Raw genomic sequence first — 26,821 nt, 5'->3', positions numbered from 1 at the left:
GAGTGATGAACCACGCTTCACCATTTGACAGTCCAGAAGACCGGCAGACTAATCTGGATTCGGCAGATGCCAGGAGAACGCTACCTTCCCCAATGCATAGTGCCAACTGTTAAGTTCGGTGGAGGAGGAGTAATGGTCTGGGGCTGTTTTTCATGTTTTGGGCTAGGCCCCTTAGTTCCAGTGAAGGGAAATCTTAACTCTACAGCATACAGTACAAAGACATTCTTGACGATTCTGTGCTTCCAACAGTGCGGAGTGCCTGGTTACAGCCCTTAGCCGTGGTACATAGGCCGTATGCTGTACCATTAACCCATGAGGTGCCTTATTGCTTTTATAAATTTGTTGCCAACACAGTAAGGCAAGGAACGACACATCTAGATTGAAAATGTTGCTTTAATAATAATTCAAAATAAATACATTTTGCCTGAAGTAGTCCAGACAAGTCTTATTGCTAGACTGGTTGCTATGAAACATAATCACAAGCTAGCTAGCAAGCTTACATTAAATGTATGCAAAAAAAGCATTATCGCCACTTCTAGAGTGACTAACACATTCCAATTATTTATTAATGTTGATCTGAGTGTTGCCATTTAATTGTGCACAAATGAAAAAATGGTTGTTGTTGGCTTTCCCATGTTGTCGTGTTGGCTCCACGCTGCTGGAAATGGATGCCGTTCTTGTAGCTGGGGGGGGGGGGGAGCTGCTGTGTTGTTGAAGAACGGTGCTTCCTCACTTCCAGATTTGGCCTCCAGTAACTTTGAAGAGACGTTGTGAATCTGTGTCCTCTGATAGACAGTATTTCTCGTGCCTCTGGTCAAGCATCCAACAGTTTCCGGATCATGGTGGTTCGGAGGCAGTGGTTTGTGTAAATCTGCGACGGGCCAGCTATTTTGCAGGACTTTAGCAGCAATGTTGTGAGGGTGTTCACTCCCATCGGCTCTTCTGTGTACCTGAAACACATAAGACAAAATAACGTTAGCTACAAGTTAGGCCTCCAAAACTACAAGTTATATTTTCTGGGTACATTAAAATGATTTAACTAGCTAGCTAACAGTTACATACCATATGCATCCATTCACTGGTGGGCAGTTTTGTCGCACCCCTCTTTCCTCAACTTTTTAATTACGCTGAAAGACACATTGTTGCTCGTTGTGAATTCGGTGTCCTTCTGTATACATCATAGTCATGGTATACGGACTCAAATACACACGGCTAAATGCTGTTTTAGCCAATCAGCATCCAGTATCCAAACTACCCGGTTTTGAATAATTCATTCATCACATGGTGGTCACCACGGAAGGAAAAAACAATGTAGTGAGATTTGCTTCTTTATTCTGTAAATGAGTCTCCCACGATCCGTGTTTATATTAAACATAACTCACAAATAAAACTAGGATCTGTGAATATGTTGAAGTATTTAGTAAATAAAGTCCTAATCCGTAAATATGTAAACAATATTTCACAAATATTCACCATAACCCACAAAAAAAGTATGATCTGTGAAAAAAAAAAAAAGTGCTTGTGGATCTGTATTCCACGCTTACACATGTTTTCCTGTCGCCTATCTCCATTCAGTGGGGTAATGTTTGTTTCGCGTGACGCGCAACGTGAAGCAAAGCATCTCCTTCTTTGGAGAAGACTTTCTGGCTCGAAAAATGAAGAACAACTTTATTTGATTTATTTAACAAATTATGTTAAAATGTTCAAACAAATGACTTTCATATATATGTTAAATTCAACCATTGGGGCATGCAACGCCAAGTGTGTCCTTTCAACATCAGCCCCCTAGCCAAGTTAGCTGACGGGCAAACTCATCAGCTTCGTTGATTCAGGAATGTGTCAATTATGAAGAACCGCTCAGTTCTAAAAAATCCAGAATTGGTGATCTGGCGAGCCAGCTAATGAGAAATGTTGGAAATCATGTTTTTCAATCTGTTTTCTTTCAGGGACTTAACACAGCGATTGATGCTTCGGCAGGACAAAGCACTATTTCCTGGCTGTTGTGGAGGTAAGAAATTGTACCGTTATCTGATTAACAAAACAAACATAAATTCAGATAACTTTATGTTTCATCTATGCTTGATTGCTAGCTAGCCAAATCATTTGTTATGCATCCTTAGCTACATTTATCAAAATGTTGTTTCCTAGTCAATACATGAGCTCAGTGTCTGGTTACTGTCAGTTCTCTCCCTCCCTCTCGTCTCTGTATTGTGATAAATAGAAGGCACATACATTCTTCTCATACCGTAAACACCATGTGCAGGTCATGTCATTGGTTCAAGATAATCTGATAATTGTTATGGAGAAAATGTTTTGAAGTATGAAATGACCAATTAAAAGCAAACCTGTGACAACTTGATCAAGTTCATGAATATGTAAAACTGCGTAATGATGGCACGTTGAAATGCAGGAAAGAATACATGCACCAATTCACACACATTGACACACCAGGTCACCCATTCCCAAATACACACGCTGGGAATCTATTTCAAATACATTGCAGATTCAGATTTTGGAAAAGCTGACCTAAAGAATATGGCAAGATGTCAGTAGTGTGGTTCGGCGTATAACCTTTAAGGGATGTTTTGCTCATTGTGTAAAATAATAATCAAAGCGTTATTATGAGTTGATCATTTGAATCGGCTGTGTATTTGTGCCCTGGGCAAAACCCCAAAGCGTCCACCCGTTGGAGTCCCCAGGACCGAGGTTAGGAAGCGCTGCAATAGGTCCTTGGCCAAGTCAGCAGTCAGATCAAACAATTCAGGAATGGCCTGTGGGAAGTTCCAATCAGGTCCTAAAAGCAGCTGGTCAGCGGTAGAACAGGCCAAGCGTGGTCCTGGTTCTAGGTTGACTCAGATTGGACCGGTCCGTGGGAGCAGTAGGAATAGAATAATAATATTGAGTTTAGATGTCAACTGGGCGGCACACACCACTTGTTACACCGAACAAGACATTTGGAACAGGAGTCACTCAATTAAAGGAGGCAAGAGGACCACATGCTGGAACCCAAGCCCCGGTTGCTGTTCCTGATGACTTGCTACCTCCTTTTCAGTGTGTGTGAGTGAAGGATGGCATGGCGTGTCAATGTGTGTGAAGCAGAGCATGTACTGTTGATGCATTTCAATGTGTGTGAAGCAGAGCATGTACTGTTGATGCATGTCAATGTGTGTGAAGCAGAGCATGTACTGTTGATGCATTTCAATGTGTGTGAAGCAGAGCATGTACTGTTGATGCATTTCAATGTGTGTGAAGCAGAGCATGTACTGTTGATGCATGTCAATGTGTGTGAAGCAGAGCATGTACTGTTGATGCATTTCAATGTGTGTGAAGCAGAGCATGTACTGTTGATGCATTTCAATGTGTGTGAAGCAGAGCATGTACTGTTGATGCATTTCAATGTGTGTGAAGCAGAGCATGTACTGTTGATGCATTTCAATGTGTGTGAAGCAGAGCATGTACTGTTGATGCATTTCAATGTGTGTGAAGCAGAGCATGTACTGTTGATGCATGTCAATGTGTGTGAAGCAGAGCATGTACTGTTGATGCATTTCAATGTGTGTGAAGCAGAGCATGTACTGTTGATGCATTTCAATGTGTGTGAAGCAGAGCATGTACTGTTGATGCATTTCAATGTGTGTGAAGCAGAGCATGTACTGTTGATGCATTTCAATGTGTGTGAAGCAGAGCATGTACTGTTGATGCATTTCAATGTGTGTGAAGCAGAGCATGTACTGTTGATGCATTTCAATGTGTGTGAAGCAGAGCATGTACTGTTGATGCATTTCAATGTGTGTGAAGCAGAGCATGTACTGTTGATGCATGTCAATGTGTGTGAAGCAGAGCATGTACTGTTGATGCATTTCAATGTGTGTGAAGCAGAGCATGTACTGTTGATGCATTTCAATGTGTGTGAAGCAGAGCATGTACTGTTGATGCATTTCAATGTGTGTGAAGCAGAGCATGTACTGTTGATGCATGTCAATGTGTGTGAAGCAGAGCATGTACTGTTGATGCATTTCAATGTGTGTGAAGCAGAGCATGTACTGTTGATGCATTTCAATGTGTGTGAAGCAGAGCATGTACTGTTGATGCATTTCAATGTGTGTGAAGCAGAGCATGTACTGTTGATGCATTTCAATGTGTGTGAAGCAGAGCATGTACTGTTGATGCATTTCAATGTGTGTGAAGCAGAGCATGTACTGTTGATGCATTTCAATGTGTGTGAAGCAGAGCATGTACTGTTGATGCATTTCAATGTGTGTGAAGCAGAGCATGTACTGTTGATGCATTTCAATGTGTGTGAAGCAGAGCATGTACTGTTGATGCATTTCAATGTGTGTGAAGCAGAGCATGTACTGTTGATGCATTTCAATGTGTGTGAAGCAGAGCATGTACTGTTGATGCATTTCAATGTGTGTGAAGCAGAGCATGTACTGTTGATGCATTTCAATGTGTGTGAAGCAGAGCATGTACTGTTGATGCATTTCAATGTGTGTGAAGCAGAGCATGTACTGTTGATGCATTTCAATGTGTGTGAAGCAGAGCATGTACTGTTGATGCATTTCAATGTGTGTGAAGCAGAGCATGTACTGTTGATGCATGTCAATGTGTGTGAAGCAGATCATGTACTGTTGATGCATTTCAATGTGTGTGAAGCAGAGCATGTACTGTTGATGCATTTCAATGTGCAATTTGACATATTCATCAGCTTGATCAAGTTGTCACAGGTGTACGTTTAATTGGTCATTTCACACTTCAAAACATTTTCTCCATAACAATTATCAGATTATCTGGGAAATATCCTCATAACATGGCCTGTGCGTTGCTACACAATTACACCCTCGTGTTATTATTGTCAGGTTAATCATTTGTACTGATAAAAGGCTTGACAGTATGAATAAAATAACTTGGCCTTTTATTTAACTGGTAACATTGCCCATCCCCTCAATCCAATCGTGCAACACAAACAGAGACTAGAGGGAGGGAAACCCAAAGTAATCAGCCACAGAGAACATGTTTTGACTAGGAAACTACGTAAGATAAACGTGGCTAAGGATGCAAATAAAAATGATTTGGCTAGCTAAGCTAGCACGCTGAATTTCGAATGTTTTTCATCAGATAATGTTACATTTTCTTACAACCACACCAATTTCTTATAGCCACACCAATTGGGAAAGTGTGTGTTGTCCTGCCAAAGCATCGATTGCTCTGTTTGGTCTCTGAAAGACAAGAGATAGACAAATACTATTTGCAACATTTCTCATTAGCTGGCAAGCCAGATCCCTAATGCAGGATTTTAAAACTGAGCGGTTCTTGATCATTTGCACATTCCGAAATGAACAAAGCTGACGAGATCGCCTGCTAGCTAACTGTAGTGTCCAACATCGGCCCACTAGACAAGCTAGCTAGTTACAGTAGCCCCAATGGTGGAATTTAACATTAGTTTGAATGTCATTTATTGAATATTTTAACATCATTTGTTGAATGAATAAATGTCCGACGCTCATCTGAAGACACATTTGTGGATTGTAATGTGTTGACAGGCGGAATTAAAAAATATATCATCTGTAAACACAGAATACAGACCCACAAGCACTTTTTAAATGTACAAATGCACATCCCACAGTAGTAAATGTTTCACATTTCACAAATCATTTCACATTTGTTCAAAGTTTTGTTTCATTTGTGAGCTATGAAGAATATATTTACAGATCAATTTATTTGTGATTTATGGTGGATGTTAGTGAAATATATATATATATATTTTTTTACATATTCACAGGTTTAAATTTGTGAAGCATATTTACTGATTATGTTTTAATTGACAAAATATGTTTATATATTCACAGATCATAGTTTTATTTGTGAGTTATGAGCGTACAAAATATTAGGAACACCTGCTCTTTCCATGATATAGACTGACCATGTAAATCCAGGTGAAAGCTATGATCGCTTAATGATGTCACCTGTTAAATCCACTACAGTCAGTGTAGATGAAGGGGATGAGACAGCTTATTAAAAAAGGATTTTTAAGCCATGAGACAATTCAGACATGGATTGTGTATTTGTGCCATTCCCAGGTGGAATGGGCAAGACAAAATATTGAAGTGCCTTTGAATGGGGCATGGTAGTAGGTGCCAGGCGCACTAGTTTGAGTGTGACAAGAACTGCAACGCTGCATGGTTGTTTCATGCTCCACCACCGAAAGGACGTCAGTCAACTTGACATAATTGTGTAAAGCGTTGGAGTCAACATGTCGACACCTTGTAGAGTCCATGCCCTGACGAATTGAGGCTGTTTTGAGGGCAAAAGGTGGTACAATACAATTTTAGGAAGGTGTTGCTAATGTTTTTGACACTCAGTGTACAATCTCACTCAATACACAACAGGCTTATTAACTTTCAGGCGGTCTTTTCAAACAGCTCTTACACTAAAATGGCATTATCGTCATTTTCACAATTTCACAGTATTATACCAACCTTATTGTGTGGAAATATAAAGTATAGCCCATATAGCTATAGCCCATATAGCTCTGATCAAAAAGTAGTGCGCTATGTAGGGAATGTGGTACCATTTGGGAGGAAGATTTATAAGCCACCCCAATGCAGACTTGTACAGCTAGACCTACCTGTAACACATTCATCCATGAAACAAACATGACCAGAGGAAGTACGCACTTTCTGACCCACTGCTGTCCAAGTAAGCAATTTGCCTTTCGCTTCCGCAAAAGGAAGCCTTACCCTTTTCAAGTCATTCCTGAAGAAGTGTGCACTTTTGACCACACCTGTTGGCCCCAACAATTAAGTCCCCCTACGGAAGTGTATACCTTCATCCTTTTTTCTTCCTCTTCCTGTATACCCTGTACCCTTAGTAGCCCTCCTCCTCCTCCCTTTCCTTTACCTTTAAGATTGACACTGTGCGCCTCTTTCATCCAGAGAGTTTCAAAGGTTCTCTCCTCCGTGAATACAAAACACCCTGCCTCTTGAACTTTCCATGGTGGCTGGAAGAAGAAGAAACAACTCTCGATAAAGCCATCACAGACAGGGTTCAGGTTTAGTTCACCTGAGTCTCTCCTTATTCAAAGGGGATTATTCTCCCTGCAGCTTTTCTATGGAGAGATAAATTGAAATTCAAAGAGAGAAGCCATAAACACCAAACAGAGTTCTCTCAAGGTCCTACCTGACAGGCAGCTATAATACAGAAGACACACACAGTACAAGCCAACGGCCAAAACCTTCAAGGCGGAGTCGAGTCAGTGTCTCCCAAAATAGCTTTATTTCCTGGGCTCGTTGAACTCGTAGTCACTGATCTCGGATGATTGGAAAGGTGTAAACAACTTGGACACCTATCCAGTCCTTCTACCTTTGAATGGTTAACCATTGATTTTAGCTGCCGTTGTCTTCTAATCGCCACATGCCTCAGGGAAGCGTACTGTACATTTACACATAGGCAACAGAGGGAGAAGGCACAGTCTTGCAGATGGGAAACACAGTGTTGGTGTCCATATGCTCAGCAAATTTTTGAAATGATTATAATAATATTTTTTCTACACTTTTTCTTATCCCTTACCCTATCATCCCTTCCCTAATCGGAGTAAACCAATGGACCACAATACTTCTACTCCAACTTACAGCTATTTTGCTCGCAGCTACGGAACCTGTAATTACAATAATTATATATACAGTATTTTTTTCTCTCACATTTCCTCTTTCTTCAACTGCAGAATTCTCACCTGCAGTGGCAAATCCACCACTCATTCTGATCTTAACTACAAACCCACAGGTCAACCCATCATTCCCAGAATCATTCAATTATTTTGCCCAAGAGTATAAGGTTTTTCAGATACCCTGACAATACAGTTTAAAGGTTCATCTGAACCCTGATATTATGACATAACAACCATTACTGGACCTGACTCCGAAAGTCAGCCACTGATGGCCGTACCAGAAAATATGTCCTATTGATTCTGTTTCCTCGTGGCAGAGTCTGCAAAAGACAAAAGTACAGTATATAATAGCTTACATTGAAACAAACAAATTGATGTGTCAATTTTTGTTTTTATATGTCAGTTCAAAGACTCGATACCAAGGAATTGATACCAAGGTAATAAGCTGCATACCGCCATAAGCAAACAGGAAAACGCTCATCCAGAGGTGGCACTCCTAGTGGCCAGGGAAATTAATGCAGGAAAACATAAATATTTTTTACCAAATTTCTATCAGCATGTTAAATATGTAACCAGAGGGGGAAACTCTAGACCACCTTTACTCCACACACAGAGACATGTACAAAGCACTCCCTCACCCTCCATTTGGCAAATCTGAATATAATTCTATCCTCCTAATTCCTGCTTACAAGCGAAAATGAAACCAGGAAGCACCAGTGACTCGGTCAAAAAAAAATGGTCAGATGATGCACATGCTAAGCTACAGGACTGTTTTGCTAGTACAGACTGGAATATGTTCCGGGACTCTTCCGATGAAATTGAGGAGTACACCACATCAGTCACCTGCTTCATCAATAAGTGCATTGATGAAGTCGTCCCCACAGTGACTGTACGTACATACCCCAACCAGATGTCATGGATTACAGGCAACATCAGCACTGAGCTAAAAGGTAGAGCTGCCTATTTCAAGGAGCGGGACACTAACCTGGAAGCTTATAAGAAGTCCCACTAAGCCCTCTGACGAACCATCAAATAGGCAAAGCATCAATACAGGACTAAGATCGAATCATACTACACAGGCTCCGACGCTCGTCGATTGTGGCAGGGCTTGCAAACTATTACGGACTACAAAGGGAAGCACAGACGAGAGCTGCCCAGTGACATGAGCCTACCAGATGAGCTAAGGAACTTATATGCTAGCTTTGAGGCAAGTAACACTGAAACATGCATTAGAGCACCAGCTGTTCCAGACAAATGTCTGATCACACTCTCTGCAGCCGATGTAAGACTTAAACAGGTCAACATTCACAAGGCCGCAGGGCCAGACAGATTACCAGTATATGTACTCCGAGCATGCGCTGACCAACTGGAAAGTGTCTTCACTGACATTTTCAACCTCTTTCTTTCTGAGTCTGTAATACCAACATGTTTCAAGCAGACCACCAAAGTCCCTGTGCCCAAGAACAGTAAGGTAACCTGCCTAAATGACTACCGACCTATAGCACTCACATTTGTGTTCATGAAGTGCTTTGAAAGGCTGGTCATGGCACACATCAACACCATTATTCCCGAAACCCTAGACCCACTCCAACTTGCATACTGCTACAACAGATCCACAGATGATGTAATCTCTATTTCACTCCACATTGGAGTGGGAGTGATATTCATTGACTACAGCTCAGCTTTCAACACTATAGTGCCCTCAAAGCTCATCACTAAGCTATGGACCCTGGGACTAAACACCTACCTCTGCAACTGGATCGTGGACTTCCTGACAGGCCAACCCCAGGTACTAAAGGTAGGTAACAACACATCCGCCACGCTGATCCTCAACACGGGGGCCCCTCATTGGTACGTGCTCAGTCCCCTCCTACACTCCCTGTTCACTCATGACTGCACGGCCAGGCACGACTCCAAAACCATCATTAAGTTTGCCAATGACACAGTAGTGGTAGGCCTGATCACCAATAACGACGAGACAGCATATAGGGAGGAGGTCAGAGACCTGGCCGTGTGGTGCCAGGACAACAACCTCTCCCTCAACGTGATCAAGACTAAGGAGATGATTGTGGCCTACAGGAAAAGGAGGGTCGAGCACGCCCCCATTCTCATTGACTGGGCTGAAGTGGAGCAGGTTGAGAGTTTCAAGTTCCTTGGTGTCCACATCACCAACAAACTAACATGGTCCAAGCACACCAAGACAGTCATGAAGAGGGCATGACAAAACCTATTCCCCCTCAGGAGAATTAAAATATTTGGCATGGGTCCTCAGACCCTCAAAAGTTTCTACAGCTGCACAGCTACAGGTTCTACAGCTGCACCATCGAGAGCATCCTGACTGGTTGCATCAAGGCACTACAGAGGGTAGTAACACTGGTCAATAACACTGGTCGGTTTAATAATGTTTACGTACTACTGTACCCACCATAACATCTGCTAAAAATGTGTATGTGACCAATAAATTGTGACTTGATTTGACCTACAACACCAGATGTCGCTGGAAGGCCAAGAAGATCAACAGGGACCCCAGTCACCCAAGCCACCCCATGTTCTCCCCGAACCAATCACACAGAAGCAGGCAGTATGGCAAAACTGGCCAATAGTTTCTACCCTCAGATCATCAGGCTGCTGAATAGCCACCACGAGTCAGCTACCTACTGTCCCCTCCCCCTTCTACTTCCCAATGGACCCCCCTCCCATCTATTCCCCATATGGACATCCCCCCCCCCCACAACCCCTCAACGGTCACTTACCTTACATACTACTCTACCTATGGTCATATCCCCCCAAACCCCCCAAACAGTATTTAATTTGTCTCCACCCAATGGACATTTTATTTATTCATCACTGCTACAGTTATGATGTATATAGTGCTATTTACATACAGTATATACAGTACCAGTCAAAAGTTTGGACACATCTACTCATTCAAGGGGTTTTCTTTCTTTCTTTCTTTCTTTTTTTACTATTTTCTACATTGTAGAATAATAGTGAAGTCATCAAAACTATGAAATAAAACACATGGAATCATGTTCTAACCAAAAATGTGTTAATAACAAACCATATTTTAGATTTTAGATTCTTTAAAATAGCCACTCTTTGCCATGATGACAGCTTTGTACACTCTTGGCATTATCTCAACCAGCTTCGTGAGGAATGCTTTCCCAACAGTCTTGAAGGAGTTCCCACATATACTGAGCACTTGTTGGCTACTTTTCCTTCACTCTGCGGTCCAAGCCATCTCAATGGGGTTGAGATTGGGGGATTGTGGAGGCCAGGTCATCTGATGCATCATTCCATCACTCTCCATCTTGGTCAAATAGCCCTTACACAACCTGGAGGTGTGATTGTCCCAATAAGCGCAAACCAGATGGGATGGCGTGCCGTTGCAGAATGCTGTGGTAGCCATGCTGGTTAAGTGTGCCTTGAATTTGTCACCATCACACCTCCTCCTCCATGCTTCACGGTGGGAACCAAACACGCGGAGATCATCCGTTCACCTACTCTGCGTCTCACAAAGACACGGCAGTTGTAACCAAAAATCTCAAATTTGGATTCATCAGACCAATGGACAGATTTACACCAGTCTAATGTCCATTGCTCGTGTTTCTAGGCCCAAGCAAGTCTCTTCTTCTTATTGGTGTCCTTAAGTAGTGGTTTCTTTGCAGAAATTTGACCATGAAGGCCAGATTCTCGCAGTCTGAACAGTTGATGTTGAGATGTGTCTGTTACTTGAACTCTGTGAAGCATTTGTTTGGGCTGCAATCTGAGGTGCAGTTAACTCTAATGAACTTATCCTCTGCAGCAGAGATAACTGCACTTGAAGAAACTTTAAAAGTTCTTGAAATATTGACTGACCTTCACATCTTAAAGTTGGTCTTTTACAAATATGGTTATCTTCTGTATACCACCCCTACCTTGTCACAACACATTTGATTGGCTCAAACGCCTTAAGAAGGAAAGAAATTCCACAAATGAACGTTTAACAAGGTAATTGAAATGCATTCAAGGTGACTACCCAATGAAGCTGGATGAGAGAATGCCAAGAGTGTACAAAGCTGTCATCAAGGCAAAGGATGGCTACTTTGAAGAATCTAACATATATTTTGATTTGTTAAACAGTTTTTTGGTTACTAAATGATTCCGTAAGTGTTATTTAATAGTTTTGATGTCATCACTATTATTCTACAATAAAGAAAATAGTAAAAAGGAAGAAAAACCCTTGAATGAGTAGGTGGTGTCCAAACTTTTGACTGGCACTGTTATTATTATTATTTTATTAAACCTTTATTTAACCAGGAAGGGCTCATTGAGATTTAAAACCAATTTTTCAAGAGTGTATATATATATTTCATCAGACTAGACAATCTTGTTTCTCATGGTCTGAGAGTCTTTAGGTGCCTTTTGGGAAACTCCAATCGGGCTGTCATGTGCTTTTTACTGAAGAGTGACTTCCGTCTGGCCACTCTACCATAAAAGCCTGATTGGTGGAGTGCTACACAGATGGTTGTTCTTCTCCACAGAGGCACTCATCTCCACAGAGGAACTCTAGAGCCCTGTCAGAGTGACCATTGGGTTCTTGATCACCTTGCTGACCAAGGCCCTTCTACCCCTATTGCTCAGTTTACAGGTCTAGTATGAGTCTTGGTGGTTCCAAACTTCTTCCATTTAAGAATGATGGAGGTCTTTGTGTTCTTGGGGATCTTCAATGCTGCAGACATTTTTTTGGTATCTTATGTAGACAGGTATGTGCCTTCCCAAATCATGTCAATTGAATTTACCATATTTACCATCAAGTTGTAGTAACATCTCAAGGATCGATGGAAACAGGAAGCAGCTGAACTCAATTTCGAGTCTCATAGCAAAGGGTCTGAATACTTATTTTTAATACATTTGTAAATATTTATAAAAACCTGTGTTCGTTTCATCATTACGGGGTATTGCGTGCAGATTGGTGAGGATATTTTTTTAATGTACATTTTAGAATAAGGCTGTAACGTAACAAAATGTGGAAAAAGTCAAGGGGCGTGAATACTTTCTGAAAGCACTGTATATAATACAATTTATTGTATTCGGCCCAACCAGGACTAAATGCCTTTGCCCAAACAGGACTAAACGAGAAACTTCTTTAGCTGTGCTAATTGTTCATTGACTGTTCACAGTAAGGAGTAGGCTAATTAGGGTCATTAACTTACGTAGCTAAGCAGACACAAATTGTCCATTCCAGATCACAACAATTCCATCATCTGTAACACGCTGTATGACAATCTGTCCTTTTCCATGGGAAAACAGCTGGGAAAGGGATGGAAACACGTCTTTTCTGTTTTTAGTAACCCCCCCCCATTCTTCCTCCTCCCCATTCTGTTCTTGTTTATTTTTCCTCCTTCTGAGTGGATCACGTCCATCTCCTCACTGGCTGTGATGCATTATTTTTCCCCAAGTTCCTTCTCTCTCATTTTCTCTCTCTCGCATTCTGGTGCCGTGAGAATTTGGGGAAGACGACACACAGCACAAGCACATTGGTATGTGGTGTGAAATGTCATGGTTCCAAGGCTTTGTGTTACGATACACAAGCACACACATGCACGTATATACACACGCACGCACACATACACGCACACACATGGTCCAGGGTTCTGTGTGTGTGTGTGTGTGTGTGTGAGAGAGAGTTATCTAAACCCTGGGGATGCTGGTTCAGCAGAACTCTCAGACTAACAACGCACACAAGTTGACTGTAAGAGCCCTCCAATCGCCCCCTTCTCTCTCACTCCAACTCTCTCAAGGGTTTTTGTAACTATATGTAAATGGAATGCGAAGGAGTTTCTGAACAACTGGGTGGGAAAAAAAACAAGAGAACTTCATCACCACATCAGGCTTGCATAAACAGTCTCCCCTATTTGTTTTATGTCATGTCTTACTGTCCCTGGACTGCATGTTCTGATGCCTTGATAACCCCATGTCATCTGAAGGTCAGGGCTACGGTGAAATATTTCAAGAGCAACAGCCTCCAACTCGTGTTTTTACAGATTTTTTCTTCTTCTCTTGTCTCTTTCGAAACACCATCATTTACAGGAGTTTTTAAAAGCTGGAAAGAAAAGCAAGTCAACTGTATGAGAAAGCCTCGATAACTCAAATCTCATTTTCAGGCATAACCTCTTCTGGCTTGAAACGATCAAATCCGTTTGGAAAATAATTTTGCGGAAATGTACAACACACTTAGACAGCTACCTGTCAAGTTCTTTCGTGTGGTTAATTTCTTCAAATAGCATAGCTAGTTCCTTTTAGCTCGGGTTAAGGAGGTTGATGAGAGACACTCAAGTTCAAAACGACTCCAGGGTCTTCATGGTTCATCCATTTCCAAGCCGATTGCAGATGGTTACACGACTGGTACAGTGCTTTCACTTCAAACATCATGAGAAATTGTCCTGGAGGTATACTTAAAGAAGAAAAAAAATACAGAGTGTGTTTGGATTTCCACCACTGGAATTTGTATTAAGCGGGTGTCGTGGAGGTGTTGAAAAGTGCGAGGGTGACAGGCCCTGGGAGGACAGCCGTGGGGGTCCTGCAGCTCTGGAGCAGGGCTGCAGCATGTGGGCAAAGCCATCAGTTATTCTCAGATGTTATCAGGTCACCACACCAGCCAAGCCTGGATTCCCCCGGGACACACAAACACACAGCCGGTAGAGGCATTAGGCAGGGTAACATATCAACCACAACTACGGGGAGCGCTTTTGTGTCCAATGACTGAGCGTGGGTCCGAAAGAATGTGAGATGAAACACGAGTGTATCATTATCATGTGTGTACGTATGTGCGAGTGGGTGTAAGCGTGTGTGGCTCATCCATTCGTGTGTGTGTGTGTGTGTCTGTGCTTCGCATGCTTTTGTCTGTGTTATGGAGCATTTAATCCCCAGCTAGGAGGGGGAAACAGTCATGAGAGGAGGTAAGGATGAAAAGGACTGTGACAAATACAAACTTTTGAAGGTGGCTCCTCTCTGTTACCCCCACCTTCCTCTGAGCGCCGGGCAGAGACTGCGAGGCCCTCCCATTTGCATAACAGCAAAGGGAAATCAATGGTGGAGGGGCCCTTTGTGAGGATCTGTCAGCAGAGGCAGGGGCCGCAGGTCGGGAGCCCCCGTGTCAAAAGTGCTTATTCGGGTTGCCACTCGGACATGACAGGGACTCAAGGACAGAGGTTAAGGGTTAAACTGCTAACAACATTAAACGTCACCCAGGCCTCTGGCTCCTATGAAAGACAACTGTCACTGAGGAAGGAGTGATATTAAGAATTGTATTAATACTTACTGTCAGCTCTCCCAGGCACTTCTGATGTTGGGTACAGTACAAGTTTGGCTTATGGGGAGAGTATAGAAGGTGTAGCGAATTAGCCTGCGTTTCAAAATCAAAGTTCCATTTTCATTTTCAACATGGGTCATCTTTAGTAGCGGCTACTTCCACTGGCGATACCGCCAATGTTATGTTAGCGATATCATTCTGACGTGCAATTAATACTACCACACTTGTGCCTGTGTTTGACTTGTGTAGTTATTTAAACCAAACCTTTGTGTTATCGATGCTGTCAACAAAATGTTCATATTTATTTACAGAGGAGAAAGCATCTCCCTTCTCCTCTCTTTTCTTTCATTCTTTAATAATGCTCTTTTTGAAAGTGGGATAGTCATCCATTATGGATCAAGACCCGATCTGGTTGTGTTTGTTATGTGCCAAGTGTCAATGTGCGCAAGTCAAAGGGAAGAAGCCCTTTGTCTTTCATCCTGCTAATAAACACTGCCTTAAATATTTCATCTGTTACCCAGGGGCCAGTGTGTTTAACACTGTAAGCAGCTCTCTCCTTCTCTCTTGCTCCTTCTCGTCCCCCTTCTTTCTCTCTCCTTCTCTCTTGCTCCTTCTAGCCCCCCCTTCTTTCTCTCTCCTTCTCTCTTGCTCCTTCTCGCCCCCCCTTCTTTCTCTCTCCTTCTCTCTTGCTCCTTCTCGCCCCCCTTCTTTCTCTCTCCTTCTCTCTTGCTCCTTCTAGCCCCCCCTTCTTTCTCTCTCCTTCTCTCTTTCTTGCTCCTTCTAGCCCCCCTTCTTTTCTCTCTCCTTCTCTCTTGCTCCTTCTCTTGTCCCCCCTCTCTTGCTCTCTCTCCTTCTCTCTTGCTCCTTCTCGCTCCCCCCCCTTTCTTTCTCTCTCCTTCTCTCTTGCTCCTTCTCGCTCCCCCCCTTCTTTCTCTCTCCTTCTCTCTTGCTCCTTCTAGCTCCTTCTCCCCCCTTCTTTCTCTCTCCTTCTCTCTTGCTCCTTCTAGCCCCCCTTCTTTTCTCTCTCCTTCTCTCTTGCTCCTTCTCTCTTGTCCCCCCTTCTTTCTCTCTCCTCTCTCTCTTGCTCCTTCTCGCCCCCTTCTTTCTCTCTCTCCTTCTCTCTTGCTCCTTCTCGCCCCCCTTCTTTCTCTCTCCTTCTCTCTTGCTCCTTCTAGCCCCCCTTCTTTCTCTCTCCTTCTCTCTTGCTCCTTCTCGCCCCTTTCTTCTTCTCGCCCCCCTTCTTTCTCTCCTTCTCTCTTGCTCCTTCTCTTCCCCCCTTCTTTCTCTCTCCTTCTCTCTTGCTCCTTCTAGCCCCCCCCCCTTCTTTCTCTCTCCTTCTCTCTTGCTCCTTCTAGCCCCCCTTCTTTCTCTCTCCTTCTCTCTTGCTCCTTCTCGTCCCCCTTCTTTCTCTCTCCTTCTCTCTTGCTCCTTCTCGTCCCCCTTGCTTTCTCTTCTCTCTTCTCTCTTGCTCCTTCTCGCCCCCCTTCTTTCTCTCTCCTTCTCTCTTGCTCCTTCTAGCCCCCCTTCTTTCTCTCTCCTTCTCTCTTGCTCCTTCTCGCCCCCCTTCTTTCTCTCTCCTTCTCTTGCTCCTTCTCGCCCCCCTTCTTTCTCTCTCTTCTCTCTTGCTCCTTCTCGCCCCCCTTCTTTCTCTCTCCTTCTCTCTTGCTCCTTCTCGTCCCCCCTTCTTTCTCTCTCCTTCTCTCTTGCTCCTTCTCGTCCCCCTTCTTTCTCTCTCCTTCTCTCTTGCTCCTTCTCGCCCCCCCCCCCTTCTTTCTCTCTCCTTCTCTCTTGCTCCTTCTCGTCTCCCCCTTCTTTCTCTCTCCTTCTCTCTTGCTCCTTCTCGCCCCCCTTCTTTCTCTCTCCTTCTCTCTTGCTCCTTCTCGCCCCCTTCTTTCTCTCTCCTTCCCCCCTTCTTTCTCTCTCCTTCTCTCTTGCTCCTTCTAGTCCCCCTTCTTTCTCTCTCCTTCTCTCCCCCTTCTTTCTCTCTCCTTCTCTCTTGCTCCTTCTAGCCCCCCTTCTTTCTCTCTCCTTCTTCTTGCTCCTTGCCCCCCTTCTTTCTCTCTCCTTCTTCTTGCTCCTTCTCGTCCCCCTTCTTTCTCTCTCTTCTTCTCTCTTGCTCCTTCTCTTGCTCCTTCCGTCCCCCCTTCTTTCTCTCTCCTTCTTCTCTCTTGCTCCTTCTTCGCCCCCCTTCTTTCTCTCTCCTTCTCTCTTGCTCCTTCTCGTCCCCCTTCTTTCTCTCTCCTTCTCCCCCTTCTTTCTCTCTCCTTCTCTCTTGCTCCTTCTCGCCCCCCCTTCTTTCTCTTCTCCTTCTCTCTTGCTCTTGCTTCTAGCCCCCCTCCCTTCTTTCTCGCTCCTTTTTTTTCCTCCTTCTCTCCCTCTGTTTGTTTGCAAACTCACACGGCTGACACCCATTTCCCTTTGACATATTTAATAAGGGGTTCATTCTCTTGAAAGTAAAGCACTCCTACCCCCAGGACCGACGTATTGACTCAACTTTGTGTACGGCTATTAATAAATGAACTATTCCGCCACAATCTGAAGGAAATATTAGATTATTCACAAATTGTGATGCATAATTCCATCAACTGGGTTTTAAGCAGCCTATGAATAATTTGGCCATTTTACTTTGGATAATTAAAGCAGTAAATCTCATTGTGGAGATGTGGAACGGCCTTGACTGACTATTTCGTGCCGCGTTCCATTCGAAAGAAAACAAAATACATTTTCTGCTATAACATAGCAACTGTTAATCAACAGCTTCAGGTATGAATATGCATGTGGCAGTTTAGTTAACATCTCTTATCAGAATATAAATCACTCACTTATTGGCAAGCTCTTCGGCTATTAATAAATGAACTGAGAGAGAGTCCCCCTTCTTCTCTCTCTCCTTCTCTCTCTTGAGAGAGACTGAGACAGAGACAGAGACAGAGAGATGGGAGGGGGCGGGAGAGAGAGAGACAGAGAGAGACTGAGACAGAGACAGAGACAGAGAGGGGGCGGGAGAGAGAGAGACAGAGACAGAGAAAGAGAGATTTGGGAGGGGTTCATTCGGGAAAGTAAGAGAGACAGGAGAGAGACTCAACTTTGAGACAGAGACAGAGACAGAGAGATGGGAAGGAAATATTAGATTAGACAGTGAGATAGACATCAACTGAGACAGAGACTGAGACAGAGACAGAGACAGAGAAAGAGAGATGGGACGGGGGCGGGAGAGAAAGAAAACAAAATACACTGAGACAGAGACAGAGACAGAGAGGGCAGGTATGAATATGCAGAGTTTAGACATCTCTTATCAGAATATAAAGACTGAGACAGAGACTGAGACAGAGACAGAGACAGAGAAAGAGAGATGGGAGGGGGCGGGAGAGAGAGAGACAGAGAGAGAGACAGAGAGAGAGACAGAGAGAGACTGAGTCAGAGAGACTGAGAGAGGCAGAGACAGAGACAGAGAGATGGGAGGGGGCGGGAGAGAGAGAGACAGAGAGAGAGACAGAGAGAGAGACAGAGAGAGACAGAGTCAGAGACTGAGACTGAGACAGAGACAGAGACAGAGAGAGAGATGGGAGGGGGCGGGAGAGACAGAGAGAGAGACAGAGAGAGAGACAGAGAGAGACTGAGTCAGAGACTGAGACTGAGACAGAGACAGAGAGATGGGAGGGGGGGGAGAGACAGAGACAGAGAGAGAGACAGAGAGAGAGACAGAGAGAGACTGAGTCAGAGACTGAGACAGAGACTGAGACAGAGACAGAGAGATGGGAGGGGGCGGGAGAGAGAGAGACAGAGAGAGAGACAGAGAGAGACTGAGTCAGAGACTGAGACAGAGACTGAGACAGAGACAGAGACAGAGAGATGGGAGGGGGCGGGAGAGAGAGAGAGACAGAGAGAGAGAGACAGAGAGAGAGACAGAGAGAGACTGAGACAGAGACAGAGACAGAGACAGAGACAGAGACTGAGAGACAGAGACAGAGACAGAGACAGAGAGAGAGAGAGAGAGAGAGAGAGAGAGAGAGAGAGAGAGAGAGAGAGAGACTGAGACAGAGACTGAAACAGAGACAGAGACAGAGAGATGGGAGGGGGCAGGAGAGAGAGAGACAGAGAGAGAGACAGAGAGAGAGACTGAGTCAGAGACAGAGACAGAGACAGAGAGATGGGAGGGGGCGGGAGAGAGAGAGACAGAGAGAGAGACTGAGACAGAGACAGAGAGATGGGAGGGGGCGGGAGAGAAAAAGAGAAAAACAGACAGCGGGAGGGGGTTAGAGAGAGAAAGTAAGAGTGAGAGAGAGAGTGAGAGGCAGACAGAGATTCAGGGAGTGTATGTGAGAGAGAACGAGGGAGAGAGATAGAGATGAGAGAGCGTGAGCCTGTGTTTACCTCAACGAGTGTTTGTTTCCTCTGGCTCTCTCTCTCTCTCTTCTTTCTCTCTCCTGCTCAACCAGTGATTTGGGGGCATTACATTAGTCAGGGGAGCCATCTCTCCCTCTCTCTCTCTCGGTCTCTCCCTGCACCAGATGAAAGCGAAGCAAGAGATTCAGTGAGCCTGCGTCCTGCTCCTCTGCCATATGGCTCAACCCAGACTAAAGTAGCTTTCAGGGTTTTGTTGGGCTCGTTTGGGTGTTGTTCTCCAGCCCAGGGTTTGTCCCTGCCTGCCTGCCGCTGCACTGACCCAATTAGCAGAGAGCCCATGGCTCCATCAGGCCAGTTAGAGAGAGCCCCCCCACTCCCTCTTGCTCTGCCTTGCTTTCTGCTGCCCCCGCTGACCTCTCTGCACCTCTACCGCCCTCCGCCTCATTCCCTCTCCCTCTGTCTCTCTCTCAAATACACATACAGTACTATGCACACAATACTATGTTGGGAAACAATGGTCGACAAACATATGCAGGGAGATATAGTGCATATATATGTATAGACACATGTTGAGAAAAAAAACATGGCAATACTCTCTTCCACACACACACACACACACACACACACACACACACACACACACACACACACACACACACACACACACACACACACACACACACACACACACACACACACACACACACACACACACACACACACACACACACACACACACACACACATATGAACATGTGTATGCATATACAAACAGACACATGCACACACTTCAGAGGAATCATGCCCGGATTTGTCCTGTTTTTGAATTTTTCAGATGTTAAATCAATGACTAAAATACATTTTTAAGCCCATTTGTTTGATCCTAATTATTTATAAAAAGATCTGCCAGTGGTATTTTGCGGAGGGGGCACCCTATTCTCCCTAAGTAAGTGGTTCATTCCGAGGTCCACCACGGACTAAAGATATGCGTGCAAACAGTGTTGTCAGTGGAGGAGAGAGTGTCAAGTGACACACACTGTGTTTGATTTGATTTGAAATCAAAATCAAATCCATTTTGGGGGGGGAGGAGGGGGGGTCACAGGCACGTGTTTAGCAGATGTTATTGCGGGTGTAGCGGAATGCTTGTGCTTCTAGCTCCAGCAGCGCAGTAATATCTAACAAGGCAATATCTAACCGTTTGACAACATGTAGCCAAAATACACATACATCTAAGTAAGGAATGGATTAATAAGAATATGTATGTCTAAGCGGCATTGGACTAAGATACAATGGCACAGTACAGAGTATAGGATATACATATGAGATGGGTGATGCAATATTTATAAACGATTAAAGTGACTAAGATACCGCAGAATAGGATAGAGTACAGTTTATACATATGAGATGAGTAATGCCAGATACAGAGACATTGTTAAAGTGGCTAGTGTTTCATTTCCTTAAAGTGGAATGTGATCCATAATCTACGCCTATAGGCAGCAGCCTCTGATGTGCTGGAGAACGGCTGTTTAACAGTCAGTGGTGTAGTATAGAATACAATACAGTATATACCTATGAAATGGGTGATGCAATATGTAAACACGATTTCAAAGTGACTAAGATACCGTAGAATAGTGTGGAGTGCGGTTCATACATATGAGGTGGGTAATGCTAGATACGGAGACATCATTCAATTGGCTAGTGATCCATTTCTAAAAGTGGCTGCCGGCGATGGGCAGGATTCGCAGGAGGTATGTGTGCAAATGAATGAATCAAGCTACAGTGCATGTAGCCTATTGACTCCTTCTTCATGAATAAATCAAATAAATATTGTTCTTCTGTAGTACTAGCTACCTAGCAATTTTACAAAGTTGCTTTTTAGCTAAGCCAGCTAAAGAGGTTCCCAATCCTCAACCTCAAAACTAGCTATCAAGCTATTTCAGGCTATCAATCATGTTGGAGTAGCTTGTCTATCTTAGCTGGCAAGGTGGCTAGTCTTTAGGGTTATGATGCTATATACCAAGGTGGCAGGTGTGCTACACTCCTAAGGCACAAAAGAAGAGCCTTTTGAGTCAATCTGAATTTAAATTTTCGGCCACTAAGGAACATTCACCGACTTCTTGGTAAACAATTCCAGTGTAGATTTGGCCTTGTGTTTTAGGTTATTGTCCTGCTGAAATGTGAATTCATCTCCCAGTGTCTGGTGGACAGCAGCCTGAACCAGGTTTCCTCTAGGATTTGGCCTGTGCTAAACTCCATAACGTTTATTTTTATCCTGAAAAACTCCCCAGTCCTTAACGATGACAAGCATACCCATAACATGATGCAGCCACCACTATGCTTGAAAATATGGAGAGCGGTACTCAGTAATGTGTTGAACTGGATTTGCCCCAAACATAGCAGTATTACTATAGTGCCTTGTTGCATACAGGCATATTTTTCTTCTCTACAGGCTTCCTTGCTTTCACTCTGTCAATCAGTTTATTATTGTGGAGTAACTACAATGTTGTTTATTCATCCTCAGTTGTCTCCTATAACTGCCATTAAACTCTGTAACTGTTTTAACGTCACCATTGGCCTCATGGCAAAATCCCTGAGCGGTTTCCTTCCTCTATGGCAACTGAGTTAGCAGGACACCTATATCTTTGTAGTGACTAGGTGTAATGTAATCCAAAGTGTAATTAACTTCAACACGTGCAAATGGATATTCAATATCTTTTTTTCTTCTTTTTTTTTTACCCACCTATCAATAAGTGCCATTCTTTGCGAGCCATTGGAAAACCTCCCCTGTCCTTGTGGTTGAATCTGGGTTTGATATTCCCTGCTCGACTGATGGACCTTACAGATAAGTTTATGTGTGGGGTACAGAGATGAGATTATCATTCAGAAATCGTGTTAAACTCCATTATTGCACACAGAGTGAGTCCATGCAATTTATTATGTGACTTGTTAAGAACATTCTTACTCCTGATTCTATTTAGGCTTGGCATTACAAACGGGTATACTTATTGACTCACGACATTTCAGATAAAATTTTTTAAAAATGAATTAGTCAAAATAAAACATTGACATTCTGGGGTAATTGTGTGTAGGCCAGTGACAAATTACTTGAATCAATTTTTTATTAATGTTGTAACAAAACGGCACCGTATGTTGAATGAATCAATGTGCATCATTAATTAAAATCACAATTCAACAGGTATGCTTAGATAACCTATGCAGAACAATAGACAGATTTTTTATTTTATTTTTTACATACAATTAGATATAATTATCATGGCTCCAATTTGCAGGGAAAAAAATATGTTTCAGGTGTTTGAAATTCTTCGACTTGGGAGTTGAACACCTCCTGACCACCCACCTCAACCCTTACGTACTTTGTGCCCCCTAAAATAACCCCTGTCGCGCACACACACACACACACACACACACACACACACACACACACACACACACACACACACACACACACACACACACACACACACACGCACACACGCACACGCACACGCACACGCACACGCACACGCACACGCACACACACACACACACACACACACACACACACACACACACACACACACACACACACACACACACACACACACACACACACACACACACACACACACACACACACACACACACACACACACACACACACAGAGGATGAAGCAGATCGGTGGCCCCCTTGTGTCCCTAAAGTCAAACAGTCAGACAGGGAGGGAGAATCCAACATGCCCTGGTGCAGCAGACAACAGAGACTTCAACACGGAGGGGAGGAGGGCCTGAGAAAACAGAATGACTGAGGCCACAAACACATCCATCAATCTCTTCTCCCCTCCCTCCTTCCCTCCACTGCCCTCCCTCTTTTTGCCGCTCTAATACGTACACGCGCGCACGCACAAACACACACCGCACACACTTCCATCCCGGCGGTCTCAATTAACCCGTGGACCTCCTGTAGCAGCATCTCATAAGGAGCCGGGGAGAACGGGAGAGATGCTATCTGCCAGGAAGATTACGGTGGGACAGGCAGATCAAAGCAGGGCCGGACTTTGGGCCCCAACAATTAGCCCTAATGAAATAAAGTATGTCTGTTTAAACTTCATTAGCAGCTGGGCGTTTGCTCCACCAGAGTGGGCACAACTCAACCGTCCTTAATTAAAAGATCATCCACGGGATACCCCCTAATCTCCTTCCAAAATATGCTATTTTTCCCAATGACAGCGTTTGAGTCCCTACTACGGCGAGCGGGGGGGGAGCCGCGGAGCGTAGGTGTTCACTACCGACGCCAGCAGCTTGAATGTCTCCTCCCGCTAGTGGGTCTTCTCCTAACCCCGACCTGGAGAGGAGGGGGAAAAAACCTGCTCCCGATAACATCAATTTAGCATGCTATTATCTCCAATGGTGGAAAACTACACTCCGGCTCGGGCTGACATAAATCTTGGGGAGCCGAGTGGACATTGAATATGCATGAGCCGAAACAGATATTAGTATTCCTGTCACTGGAGGTTTTCAAACTTTCAAGTCGATGACTTGAGTGGATCCAGTCTGGAGTTTCCATAAAACAGGGCAAAAGAATGCGATACATAATTAAAGATCTACAAAGCTTCTGAAGTCTGGGGAAGAAAGAGAGAGAAAAAGAGTTGCTGTGGATTATTTCCATGTCATTTAGATGAACACACAGTGTGGATAGGGCTACATGGATGAAATAGATTCACTATCCGCTTACCAATCTCTTCATTTCTAGGGGTTAATTGTAGTATGTTGAATCGTGAGTATGGTGTAATGGGAATACGGTACTTGTGTGCTCAGAGCACCATTTTATGAGAAGGAGGGAAGTTATTTCAACCCTGGGCATAAAGCGTTCCCGTCAAACTCATCCGGGTCAGCTAGAAGTAAAGATCTGATAGGCGGCACTTAGATTGTTGTTTTGTATTGCAAGTTGTGAAAATCGCATCGTCATTTTCTACCCTGAAATCCCCAAAGCCTCTATTTACAAAATGCAAATGTCTTGCGTGTCCCTGTTGTTATTTTCCACTCTGATCTCTTCCTCCACCAACGGCAATGTATCCCTGTCACGTGTCCTGTCAATCAACTCCCTAGGAACCCTGTGATCAGGGGTCATTTTGGAACCCAATCCCTAATTTCTTAATCTTGCGTTTTGGGGATTAGTTGTTCCAGTGTAGTGTTTATAGTTATGTCTATAAATTGCCCTCTCGACGCAGCCAAAACAAACCAGCCGTCCTGCACTTCCCCCTGCCGGTCTGCTCGCTCTTCCCAAACTGCTTACGTTCCTCACCCCTTTACACCCCTTACACCCCTCCCAGACTACCTTCAGTTCATTTGAAGGGAGACACACAATCTGACCCACGTTATTAAACTCAGATGTTTCGACCACACTTTCCAAACAACATGCTCTTTTACTTCTTCATTTTGGTTGAACAGAATAAAAAGAAAGAACGAGGCAGACCGTCAAACCCTCTATGGTATATGGGAGGGCGGATCGTCGTCTCTGCTTTGGGGTTTGACCCAAGTTATGCGAAAGCTGAACTGTCAGATGGGAGGGTGGAAGGAAGGAGAGGGGAAGGGAGAGATGGATAAATGGGAACTGTATACCATTCTGGTGCCCTAACCGAGGAGGGACCACGGGGCCCGGAGCTCCGGCTGTCATCCAGGCCACAGGCCTGTCTGGGGCCGGAGAATCAGACGATCTGAACGAGAGAGACAGACAGGACTTACCCTGGAAGTGCTCTCTTTGGAAACACAATGAAAGAGAGAGGATAAATATACAGTATGGGGTGAATTATGCTACGGCTCAGCGCAGAGTTGACACACACAAACTGACAGTGAGGCAGCCGTGTGGTTGTGCTGAGAGCGGCCCATCCCTGTCAGGCACTGTGGAGAAGGAGAGCAGACGAGGGTGATACTCAGTCTTCCCTATTCATCCTTCTGCTAAGACTGCATAGGGAACTGGGCCCGAGACTCTTTCACTTTTAGACTAGCTAGCTAGTATTGTTGTTGTTCATGCCAGGTTTATTTGTGATGTCACTGCCCTGTCCATTCATAGACAGAGGCTGAAAGTACCTACAGTGAACCTGTACATGCGTTACGTAAACTCAGATTTTTAAAGATCATTAATAAATACTAAGAGCTAGGAAAATGGGTCTGATAGCTACACTGAGTGTACAAAACATTAAGAACACCTTCCTAATATTGAGTTCTGCCCTCAGAACAGCCTCAGTTTCGTGAGGCACAGGCCCTACAAGGTGTCGAAAACGTACCACAGGGATGCTGGCCCATGTTGACTCCAATGCTTCCCAAGATTGTGTCAAGTTGGCTGGATGTCCTTTGGGTGGTGGACCGTTCTTGATACACACGGGAAACTGTTGAGTGTGAAAAACCCAGCAGCGTTGCAGTTCTCGACACACACGGGTGCATCTGGCACCTATTACCATACCCTGTTCAAAGGCACTTCAATATTTTGTCTCATAATGATTTGTACACTCAGTGTATATCGCATTCTGCGGAGCGCAAGAGGGATATTTTCTAGTGTGATGGTCTTTGAGAAACTCATTGATGAAGACCCGTCCATCAGCATCAAGTAAAAGGCAGCCTAAATGGCATGAACCCATACAACGACCGTATTGACAAAACCTAAAGTCTATAAGTTAGACTAGTCTCCCCTTCCTCCTCAGAACGACAGTGACCTCTTCATCCCAGGCATAAACGAAGAGGAGGTATTCACGGTGACCGCAGCGAGAAAGATAGAGACGGGGGAGAGAGCGAGAGAGAAAGATAAAGAGAGAAAGAGGAAGAGAGAGAAAGTCAGAGAGAAAGAGAGAGAGAAGGAGTGAGAGATTACATCTTCAGTATTGTTAACAGACATATTTCATAAATTGATCCGGCTCACACAACAAAACTGGGGAGTAGACACATAGCCTGACCTTCACCATCTCTTAACCAGTCCAACGATAAATAAATAAAACCCTGCTCGTTTGACAGCCGCTGTCCGTAAACCCAAGCCCACAGCAGCCAGACCCCCCTTCTTTCCTCCCTCCCTACCTCTCCGCTCCTCCCTTGCTTTGTGTGGAATGCCTGTACGCCTCCAGTTTATTCATCATACCTTGCAATATTCCTCTCTCCCTCCAACGGATACATTTTGTCCTTGACAGGGAGCTTGGCCCATCTGGTGACACAGGACACCCGGTAGCCTCTGACGACAGGCGCTCAAAGCCGGCCCTTTCCTGGGTGGACAGGACGTGCAGACAGTGCCCAGCTCCAGCCACGTCTCGGGAGGGAGGGAGTTACAGAGGGCAAGGACAACCCTGCTCTGTCCGTCAGGCCATTAGGAGAGGCTGTAGCAGGATGGCCGCCGTACCTATAGGTGTTTTTAGTCCCTGCTGATCAAAGGCCGTTGGCAAGTTGCTGAGGTCAGGCTTTTAAACACAAGGAGAAATGTATCCTGCCTCTCGGCCTCGGCCACGGCCCATCCCACACTCCTCACCACCCGCCCC

The 26,821-nt window shown here is 44.3% G+C and overlaps 1 long non-coding RNA gene across 1 annotated transcript; it reads right to left on the bottom strand.

The window, feature by feature from the left end:
- Positions 1–373: 373 nt before the first annotated feature.
- Positions 374–26,731, bottom strand: LOC124035136. Its single transcript, XR_006838689.1, has 2 exons — positions 26,431–26,731; positions 374–950 (listed from the first exon to the last, which is right to left on the bottom strand). It is a non-coding gene; the product is annotated as an uncharacterized LOC124035136 (long non-coding RNA).
- Between the last annotated feature and the right edge of the window lie 90 nt (positions 26,732–26,821).

Source organism: Oncorhynchus gorbuscha, linkage group LG05, assembly GCF_021184085.1.
Source record: "Oncorhynchus gorbuscha isolate QuinsamMale2020 ecotype Even-year linkage group LG05, OgorEven_v1.0, whole genome shotgun sequence".
In the NCBI taxonomy this organism is placed as follows: domain Eukaryota; kingdom Metazoa; phylum Chordata; class Actinopteri; order Salmoniformes; family Salmonidae; genus Oncorhynchus; species Oncorhynchus gorbuscha.
The sequence above is the reverse complement of the archived record's forward strand: the minus strand, read 5'-3'. Positions and strand labels throughout refer to the sequence as shown.